The following is an 11,725-nucleotide window of genomic DNA, read 5'->3' as shown; positions in this document are numbered from 1 at the left end:
CTCCGTTACAATTTGCTGCATACTGCAGTTATACTGCACTCTAACTGCAGTTATACTGCATTCTGATTGTAATCTTTTTCCATAAGTGAAATCTACTCAAATATAGTTTGAGTAGATTTTCACTTTAATACTAAAAGTGTTACTTCATATTTTCTAGATCCCTATTCATTGGTAGATGCAAGTTACCCAGTCTCTCGACTTAGTGCATCAGTGCTTTTACAGTTGTATTGTGTTTTGTGTCTATGTGTCTTTCTTTCTGTTGTTTTCCTCACTGGCCAACATTGGGTTTGTGCTCTGTGCCTGGCCTCCCTCACACAGGCAGCGGGTGAGAAGCACGGTTAGAGGCTGATGGTAGCTCCAGCCTTCAGCCATCCACCATGCTGATTCAGTTCATTACAGTTTTGTGAAGAAAACATTAGAATGGAGTTAGCTGAGGTCACTAGGGTTTGTTGTTATGGTCGTGGTGCTAGCTAGCGCCATAGCGGCTGTGGTCTGCCAAAGGTAAGTGGGATGCCGTAATGCGCCCAATCTCACTATGAAGTCTCATTACCAAGTTAGCAAAGGACTTTACAGCAGGGGTGCAGCAAACTAACAAAGTCATAAAAAATATGTGAGCTGTATAGTGTTTCATATTGTTTGGGATGTCAAATTAAAGTCAGTGATACTGGGGAATATCATGTGTTGAGGAGAGCGCTCCGGAGGCCTCATTAGTTGCTGTAATTTAGTCAGTTGCTTGGTTCAATGACCATCTTTAAGTGAACACAGGCTGAAAGTATAATTCAAACAATGTTTGCACAGTCTCCTTGGTGGGAGTAGTAGGTTTTCAGTACCCCAAGCACGTACAACAATAACCATTTGATTGAATTAAGCCCATACACACAAGGAACTACAAGGAAGTTACGTCGAAAACCCATGGAAGCTAGAGAATATTATGGTCTGGGCAGAGAGCTCTTGAGGTTTATTTAGTAGCTGGGTTTTTTTCAGTAGCTTGGTTTAATGTCTGGGATTCGTCTAAGGGAGCACAGAATCAGAGGAGGCTAAATCAGGGATATAAGTGCCTGTTAATTGGCCGAAGAGACGCTTGAGAGGTTAAAGGCCCAGCGCAGTTAAAATTATATTTTCTATGTGTTTTATAATATATATCATATTGTACAACATTTGATGAAACTATCACTGTAACAGTGTGATATTGTTTTCTCAATGTTATTTCCTGATAGTTGCTGGTTGAAAATACAATCTACACAGGACTTTCTAATCAGCAGATTTGCATGGGCGGTAGTTTCGGCTTTCCATGTAGGAAATCAACATGTGGTAAAACAGGTAATAGACCAATAACAAATAGAGTTCCAAACCTCTCTGACAATAACAGTTTTTAATTTTCCCCTCCTACTCAGACCACTCCCAGACAGTCCTTGCGAAATTCTTGCTTGAGAAATAGTTTTTAGCTAAAAAGCTATTTTTGTCCATTTTAATGTCAGTTTATTACAGTAAGGTATTTACTTAATTGTTACACAAAAATTATTTGATATTGATACAAAGACAGCTACATCGAGTTTTTAATGTTCAGGATCAAGTGAAACAGGGATGTGGAACCCATGTGATTTTAATATCAAGAAATCTAATCATAGAGTCATGTGACTGAGGGCTTGTCCTATTTCCATGGTTACAGGATATACATGAGGATGATGCATGACTCATCTGTGTCATACTGTCTCAAATCAATTCAAACTGTATTTGAAGTGAACTCAAACACCAATCAATATTACAGTGAACTAGACAATAAAATTCATTAAAATGAAGTATTGAAAACAGATTGGCAACAATAGAACATGGCAGGTCACATGTGGCATGGAAACCTAGCGCTCTGCTCCACAGGTGAGATGATGCACCGACTGGGCCAGTCATTAGGCAACCTGGCCACAACTGTTGCCAAGGGGCCTTGTGCCATGACAAGGTGCAGACAGCCTCACAGAGACTAGTAACACTGTCAAAATGGACGCCAAGTCTGCACTCACTTAACCGCTGTGCCTGAAGGCGGAATGTTCCCCTTCTGAAGGCTGCATTAGCTCATTTTATAGATGTTACAGTAACTACTTTCTTTCTTTCTGCCCAGCCACTGTATTTACACATAATCAGCTGTCCCGGGAGAGGGAAGAGAGGGAAGAGGGGGGGATTGTGTCTGTCTTTTTGTCTAGTTTGTCTATACAGCATTTTCTCTTTCTCACACATCTAGAGAGAGAAAGACAGAGAGGTGAGGGAAGCTGAGATAGAGGTCCTATTTACACAACATGAAGTGAGTGAAGTGAGTCCAAACCTATTAAGAATATTAAGCTCTCACTAGTATGAAATGTTTAATGGACTTGTGTTTTTCAGCATTATCACTGTTGACAGGTCATCATACACGTTGAGGTTAAGTCTGTGTTTGAAACATCACACATGTACACACAATCTAGAGAAATCCAAAATTGGAAATGAACAACGTTGCCTGCCACATTTCTATAATACAATGTACAGTGTTATATATGGCCTGGTTTGAATGTATCCCTGTCAGAGTAACAGGTCAACTATTCCCACAGAGCCTTTGTATGGGGCTTTGTATCGTATGCCTTGCCACTCTACCCAAATCAGCTATGCAGCCATGGCTGAGGGTTGGGGACGACACACAATTCACCTCCCATTTCACAGACGGCAGCCACAGCAAAGGTCCATGTTTAGTGGATTGGGGCGGTACGGGAAATATTATTATGATACATCCAAGGGCGTCTAAAGATAGGGGTTCTGAGGAATATAGGTACAACATAGCAGACAGACACACACACTACGGAGTGTGCCAAACGAGAACGTCCACCATGTAGTGTGAATTGTTCCATAAGAGGCTAATAGAACAGGCAGTACTGTTCTGTTACAGCCTTGCTCTGTCTCATGGAGACACAGTGGGAGCACGATATGAACAGCCTGAACCATTCCAATCAAGATGCACGATGCACACTTCCTTCCTTACTCCCCATTTGACAGACCATTTGACAACGATTCGTGATAGCCCAATTTAATGTACTGTAGTCACACGGTGTACAATTCCATTCAACTGAAAATCAAATCAAATCAAATTTATTTATATAGCCCTTCGTACATCAGCTGATATCTCAAAGTGCTGTACAGAAACCCAGCCTAAAACCCCAAACAGCAAGCAATGCAGGTGTAGAAGCACGGTGGCTAGGAAAAACTCCCTAGAAAGGTCAAAACCTAGGAAGAAACCTAGAGAGGAACCAGGCTATGTGGGGTGGCCAGTCCTTTTCTGGCTGTGCCGGGTGGAGATTATAACAGAATATGGCCAAGATGTTCAAATGTTCATAAATGACCAGCATGGTCAAATAATAATAATCACAGGCAGAACAGCTGAAACTGGAGCAGCAGCACAGCCAGGTGGACTGGGGACAGCAAGGAGTCATCATGTCAGGTAGTCCTGAGGCATGGTCCTAGAGCTCAGGTCCTCCGAGAGAGAGAAATAAAGAGAGAAAGAGAGAATTAGAGGGAGCATACTTAAATTCACACAGAACACCGGATAGGACAGGAGAAGTACTCCAGATATAACAAACTGACCCTAGCCCCCCGACACATAAACTACTGAGAATGGACACTTTCCGTCTGGCCCGGCCAAACATTCCAACCAGGAGCCACAAGGTCTCTGACACACACCACTGCCTGCTCTGGTCCTTCGGTGCTCGTCAGTTGGGTGGTTCTTCCTGGTCAGTTCACATGGTCAGTGTAAACACTTGACCTTACTCATCAGTCTCACACCACCCGCTATGCACAGACATCAGTTCATTGTCTGTTCCACGTTGGTTCAGCGCGATTTCACTGAAATGACGTGGAAACAACATTGATTCAACCAGTGTGTCCCCGGTGGGCAGGCACTAATACATGCTCTCTGCTGTACACAAAAATGTTGTTTACTTTCTTTTCCCTGATCCTTGTTTTGATCTAGATTCCCAGAGGAACCTTGACCGTGTCTGTGTATTTTGAAGGCCTGTACTGGAAAACATCCAGAGGCAATGGAGCAGACAGACGGTTCACACTCAACAGTTGTTTTTGGTTTGCCATAGCAACAAAGTTTCCATGTTGTCGGTGTACCAAGCCAAATCAAATCAAATCAAGCCTGTGCCATTACTATGGAAAATTGGTCAGATGTATGGAAGGGTGGGACTGTGCATGTGTGGAGGGTGGAAGTATTGTGGGCGTGTCCATGCATGCGTGTGCGTCTACAGAGAAGTGAGAAAATTTAATTGAATCAAACTGTTCATTTAAAATGTATAATGACGGGAATACCACCCAAACAGACCATTAACAGAAACCCCAAGACGTTACAGCAGAGACTTCATTTCTTGTTTCAGTTTAAAGTGTCTTTATTCTGGACTTTTACAGCAAATCTCCAGTCCTGAGCTCACCACAGCTTTGTTTTGTTATTGGTTTATATTGGTAAAAGTTCCTGTGAGTCTATGTAGGCAACGGGCAATGATCTCACCCTGTTGGTGGTGACACGCACAGTCAGTGGTATCTGTGTGGGTGAGGAACTGTTGGCAGGAAGGAACCTCGGTTTCACTGAAACAGTTAACGAGCCTTAACACACTGAACAAACAGAACTAAAACAAAAAGAGGAGGATCAGCCTCGTTGTGCTGGATGTTAGGACAGGGGGTGTCCCAACATAGTGTGTGTGTGTGTGTGTGTGTGTGTGTGTGTGTGTGTGTGTGTGTGTGTGTGTGTGTGTGTGTGTGTGTGTGTGTGTGTGTGTGTGTGTGTGTGTGTGTGTGTGTGTGTGTGTGTGTGTGTGTGTGTGTGTGTTTTTTTCCACTTGCTTTAATTTAGGATCTTGTTTCAGGGTGAGTTAGGCTCTAGAGACACCTTCACAATAAGAGTCGGGGTGGTGTCCCTGTAGCCTCATATTGCCAAACTGATTACCGCTGCGCAGAATGTAAGCTTGTGAGACTTCCAGATGGTTGTACGAGGTTAGTATCCCCGTGTAGTGGCCAACTATCAGAGGAAGGTTTACAGTATGCCTCAGTGCATTGCAACGGGCTATGGTTGCATAGAAAGACATCATTCTTATCATTTACCTATGTTCAACGGCTTTATTGTTCACTATGGAATAGATGTGTGTTGTCTTCCATTTCCCAGCCTCAATCAAACATTTCATCACAATAACACAAAGTATACATTATCTAGCATGTACATCAGTATCGCTCTAGTTTTACCTTCTGCATCTCCTTGATTCTCATGGACGAGAAGAAGAAAAAAGCTAATTACCACCGCTCATTCCTCAGCCTGAGCCTCTAGCACCAGAGTTCCCTCTTGTGGCCAATAGTGGGACATCATGAACTGTTGCTTGTCTCAGTGTGTGAGCCAAGGTCCTGACCACAATGCAAGCTGTAGCCACGCCAGGACCAGCATGGTACTTCCAGTGTAGTCAGTCAGTTTAACACTCGCCTGTAGACAGCCAGGATTGGTACACCCAAAACCACTAGGGTCTGGTAACTTGCGTCAATTTGCCCATGGTGGTGCACTAGCAAGATGTGTGTACACTATCTATAATGAGGCATTTGAGACAGTTCTGCATTACTGAATCCCTCTTAACAACCTTTGGGTTTTGAAGGACCTTGGCTAAGCAAATGCCCGCTGTACTTATTCACTCTGTTAATTATGGGCAATGAGTCTCTATAGACTCATTCTGGCCACAGAGCTGTTTTCTGACATGCTGACCAGTATGATATGAATCTTATGTAGACAAATGCTGGTAGGAGGCTTCAGTGTCTCGTTGTCAGACCTAGAGGGAATGAACATTTCCCAAATGAGTCCATAGATGTCAATGTAGACCATTTATACAATTTATTTAATTTTATTGGACACTTGAAATATATAGGGGTATCTGGGGAGTTGGAGAAGACAGAGCAAAACAGTTATTTTGATATTCAATTTCAACTAAATTCAGTTGTTGGAGACATCTTTGGTACTTCTCCGCCAAGGCAATATTACTGTGTGGATATTGAATGTGTAATGTGTAATGGTGGTCACTTGTGAAATCGGAAGAGTGTATATCCTATGTTGGGGTAGGTATTGGACTTCTTTGCTGGGAGGGGACTGGTTAGGTGTCTGCTGTAGCTCATAGCTGAGACAGCAAAGCACTGCTCTGATCATCATCAACCCACAAGGAGTGAGCACATCATTATACTCTCCCCTGAGAGAGAGAGAGAGAGAGAGAGAGAGAGAGAGAGAGAGAGGGGGGGGGGGGGGGGGGGGGTGAGAGAGAGAGAGAGAGAGAGAGAGAGAGAGACTTCAATTCTGCTCTGATTCAACCATGTTCAGTGATATATATGGAATTATATGCAATTAGGTTTATGACAATGGATGAGACTAAACCATGTATGACTGGAACTATTTCTAACTGTGGAAGTCAGATAGGAGGAAGATCGAGTTGATGAAAATCCATTGCAACATTGATTAATAAACCACGCTTCACCTTTTCAAAAATCATAAAGGTCAACAGGTCAAAACAAGATAATGCTGAGACACGTAGCAGTTCTTTGCCTAAATTAAAGTGTGTTAGAAAGGCAAGTCATTATCAGTAGAAATGTTCATTGTTATTTATGAGGATGAGTTATCAGTAGTCAGAATTAATGTGCTATTTAAACAAAGGCTGGGAGAGGAGATGAATGTTGGTTCTACTACCATCCTCTAGGGGGCACCATAACCTCAGAGTCTGCAAGGAGCTACACAAGGAAGGCAGGAATCTGAAGGGGCTTCCTCTCCTCTCAGTCATCTCTGCAGAACTTAGATGCCAGGGGTGGATGTAATATAAGTTTGTAAGGTATTTGCTTTCAACCTGTCCATTTCTCTTGCATGAAGGTTAGAAGAGTGTCCACACACATAGCTTTCTATGTGCTTGACTTCTTCCAATGTTGCATTTTAATCTACTGTATATTGATTTTCAATGTGCCAGCTAAGAGCAAGATATCCTCTCCTGAGTAGGGGCAGTGGACTGGAGCAATATTTGTGTGTGTGTGTGTGTGTGTGTGTGTGTGTGTGTGTGTGTGTGTGTGTGTGTGTGTGTGTGTGTGTGTGTGTGTGTGTGTGTGTGTGTGTGTGTGTGTGTGTGTGTGTGTGTGTGTGTGTGTGTGTGTGTGTGCGCGTGTGCCCTACCACCACTACCCACCACACTAAATAATTCAATTGGTGCTCCTTTGTTGTTATTTTTGGTGACCATTTTCACTTAAACTGTGTAATGTATGCAATGACAGCCAACAACAGTGATACAAGCCAGTCCCAGGGGACACAAATCTATCAGTGGTGATAGACTATCCACCACTTTAGAGCTCACAGGCACAAGTAAAACAGGGGGAGGAAAAGAACGCACCCAACACCAAGGCCATGGAGATGCATGCTTTGGCAATGTCGAGGTCGTAAATTATCTGGCCTCCCATTTCATAGCAGACATGGAATGAAATACAGTCAATTATATCAGGCGCTGGTGTTGTGCATCCTCTTAGGCTCAAATAGATGGCTCCACTCTTTCATGTAGCCCTTTGTCATTGAAGTAGGATTTTAAAAAACAGGACTGGATGATTAATGCATAGCACAGTTCATTAAAATGGAAAGAGATTTTGAGACAAGAATATGAGCTTACTCCCAGTTTGGGAGAAAAAAAATATTTTCAATATTTTTCAAGTTTAGGTGCACTGTGCCAAGCATAAACAATAAACTCAAACAATGAATTTATATATTTGTCCAAGCAAGCACTCTGGCTGCACTACATGGGCTGAACGCTAATTTAAGATCAAGCACTAAACATGTAAAAGTTCTTGAAAGCACTTCTCTCAGAACGTAGGGTGTGTAGAGGAAAATAGTAGAATCAAATGCCGTGTGGGGGTCAGCATTCAAAAAGAGATTTAAAGGTGTATTTCTTCTCATGAGAGTCATGACAAAAGCACCAAAAAACAAGAATGATTAAAGCATGAGGCATTGAAAAACGTTTGAATATCTTTTTGGAGTTTGAATCCCCCATACAGCATAGCTTTAAGCATAGCATGACATGAATGTATGATTTACACAGATATTCCAGTCACAGGCAATTGAGCATGGACCCCAAGTTAAGAAGTGGCCCTACGGCATGTGTCTGGTTACATGTGGACCATTTGATCAGCCATGTCTGATCCAGTCCTCCATGGTTGTTTGGGTCCCTGCCTAGCTGGTTTGCATGCCTTACTGCCCCTGTGACCAGCATGTTTAACCCTCCCCCACCAAGGCGCTGTCAACAACCATGTCCCAGTACACAAGGGGGTCAACAGGTCAAGGGTGAGTCTTGTGTCCAGGCCCCTGTCCCTTTAGCCCCTCCCCCAGTTCTGTTGTTGCAGTATAGCCAGGGGTCAATCCAGTGACTAGGAACACAGTGGGGCAGAGGTGGAGTTCCATTACTTTTAGAATATTGCCACAACCTTGCGGACCAACCGAGGTGAATAAATCAACACTAGGTGCCGAAACAGAAGCTTGTTCAGCTTCATCCTTTATTTTTATAAACAAACATGTCGAAGAGATTTTTAGTCACTCATGGTGGAAAATGGGAATAGGCCTACAAGTGTTATTTTTAATTAAAAAAGGCATGTGTTTTGCATTAAATAATGGAAATCGTATACACACTGCAAGGCAAGTGAATATAAAACTATCCTTTAAAAATCTGAATGTAACTTACGAGTGTAGCCAGTTGGATAGCAGAGAGAGCGAGTATGAGACATGAGCTTGGTGAACCAGTAAAAAAAGAGGCAATATAAAACTGCCAGAACCCAGGGTCCAGTGGTAAACCCCAGTAAAGACTGAACACATCGCTCACAGCACAGTTATCCTGGCAGAGGGAGGTGTGGGGGATAGAGAGAGAGAGGAGGGAGAGGATAGGATTAGTGAATCTGGAAGGCTTAGCAGATGAGTCTTTGCTCTAGAGAGATGTGATTTTCCCTTTAAAAAGAGCAAGGCCTTTGGAGGCAGGATATGCACAGCTGGACAAACGTCCCCAGTTAGAGACGCAGCTAAGTTCTGTCTGGTCTATGCTCATATGCCTCACAGTGCACATTTTTAATTAGAGGTTGGTTGACTTGGTATGAAAGATCTGGGTTAGTTGGGTTGGCAGAGGAGGGTTGGAGTGTACATGTGTATGTATATGTATGTGTGTGTGTGTGTGTGAGTGTGTGCGCTGTGTGTGTGTGTAAGAGCGGTTACGAAGGGGTATGTTAGCCACAGCCCCCTGTAAAACCAATGTGATGTGATGAGAACAAGCATTTCAGGCTGGCAAGCACGTGCCCATTAAACTCAGGCCTTTTATTGCTCTCGTTTAGCAGAGTAAATCTTCCTATGAAACATGACGAGCCTACCGTTTGAGCCCCAACTCTAATCCTAACCGACCATGTGACCTATATAAGAGACCCGGACACGATCATAACCCATGGTGCATTTCACCAGAACAATACATTTGATTCTGTGGCTGAGTTTACTAACAACAATCAGATGCAGTTAAGCTCCTCTTTAGCCAATTGAACCCCTGTAAAAGTCTAAGCCCTTAGATCTCAATATCTACTAAGCTAACAGGAATTGTTTTAGTTTTAAGATGGTCACAAACTGTATAATTTGGCCATTTGATTTTAGTATACCTGTAGGTATAACATCTTGTTTTAAGAAAATATTTTTTGAGCATTTACTGCTATAGCCCATAGAAACACATTAAATAACACGTTTGTACATGGCAAAACACAGTCCAAAAATAAATCATAAAGGTTTTGAAGTGTCTGCCATGTTTTTACCATTTTTCCAGCATGGTACTGGGTTACCTTCAGACAACTCCTCTGAAGCTTGTGTTCATGAGAGTCTCCTCTTTCAATATTATTGACATATTAGTTTTTAGGTCACAGAGTTCAGGTTTAACATATGATTTCTTGAAGATTTCCTTGTCCAGATCTTCTCGTGTAGAAAAAGGAAGTTTTCACAAGCCCCAGGTTATGGAATAGGCACAAACTTTATATCGGTGAAAAGAGGGGATTGAGCTGCAGCCACTAGGCCAACAAGAAAGGGTAAGTCTCCAGCATAAACACACAGGGAGCTATTTAATATAAAAAAATGACATCACCGTGTGACGCACGTGTGCGTCAATGGACTTTACTTAAAGGCAGGGCTTCCCACAATGCACTAAGCAGGCCAGAGTCAACAAGCCAGTTCATGTTTTTCAATTGTTGAATTATTTAATAGGGGATTTGGTGTGGCAGGTCAGTGGGTGCAACCTGGGAGATTGGACACTGCTTCCTTAATGTAGTTGCTAGACAGTGCACCAGTCTTCCACCCTCCCTCACCTAGTGTAGCATAGCTCTGTATCCCAGTGCTCCTCCGTTTCTGTAAAAGAACAGTGAGGGAGGATCGGACAGCAGAGAACAACCTTTCTCTCTCACTGTGTATATTTTCTTTCTCTCTCCCCTTTTGCCCTTTTATCTCCTTTCACCAGATGAAGATGAGTAAAGTACAGTACGTCAAATGGGCCAGTATTTCCTCCCAGTCTTTCCTTCATGGCTGTCAGAGAAATAACCCAGGGTGAGTAAGTAGAAGAGTAGAGGAAAGGGGGCCATGGTGCCATGCCAGGACTGAGCTGCATTAATCATCTCTGAAAACCATGGGCCCACTTATCGGCCACCACCAAGGGGGGCTCAGGAGATTGTCAAATGCAAGCTAATAAATTCGTATTGGATATTAAAAAAGTCAGAGCTTTGGGGAGGCTGTGTAGTAGTGTGCGGTGCTGTGAAGGTCCCAGGCCAGCAGCGGATTTCCAGCCTCGGCTTTATCTGCCGCTCGCTTCAGCAAAGGCTGGGTTTTATGCTTCATATACCTACTGGGCCAAGTCTGTGTTTAGACGGCAGAGGAGGAGAAAGGGCTCTCGCCTTTTATGGTGCATCGAGTTTGAATGGAAAATTGGCAAATAAGACCCATGCATGTGAGCTATTTTGTTGAGAGAGAAACACGGCGTTCAAAGCAACTGTGTGATCCTCAGCCAAGATTAAAAGCATATCCTCTGTACCTTTCTGAAGTGAAGCAAGACGTGGCAGTACAGCACATCACCTGTCAGGCAGCCAGCACAATGTGGCGCATACATGTATCAAATAAAACTGTTTACAATGTCTGCCCTGTGTAATAAATGCATTATTCAAATGTTCAGTGGTGGGGAGTTGACACAGTAGTGACATCCTGTCATCTTTCCTCTCAGCGTCACCCAAAAAAACACAACAAAAGCTCCGCAGTGCCTTCAGAAAGTATTCATACCCCTTGATTTACTCCACATTTTGTTTTGTTATGGCCTGAATTCAAAATTCCTTAAATAGTGTTTTTTTCCTAACCCATCTAATCACAATAATACCCCATAATGACAAAGTGAAAACATGTTTGTAGAAATATTTGCAAATGTATTGAAAATAAAATACATAAATATCTTATTTACACAAGTATTCACACCCTTGAGTCAATGCTTTATAGAAGCACCTTTGGCAGTGATATTAGCTGTGAGTCGTTCTGGGTAAGTCTGTAAGTGCTTTCCACACCTGGATTGTGCCATATTTGCATATTATCCATTATTTTTTTTCAAAATTCTTTAAGCTCTGTCAAATTGGTTGTTGATCATTGCTAGACAACTATTTTCAGGTCTTGCCATAG

Source organism: Oncorhynchus mykiss, chromosome 1 (assembly GCF_013265735.2).
Source record: "Oncorhynchus mykiss isolate Arlee chromosome 1, USDA_OmykA_1.1, whole genome shotgun sequence".
NCBI classification, from domain to species: Eukaryota; Metazoa; Chordata; class Actinopteri; order Salmoniformes; family Salmonidae; genus Oncorhynchus; species Oncorhynchus mykiss.
This window is presented reverse-complemented; position numbering follows the sequence as displayed.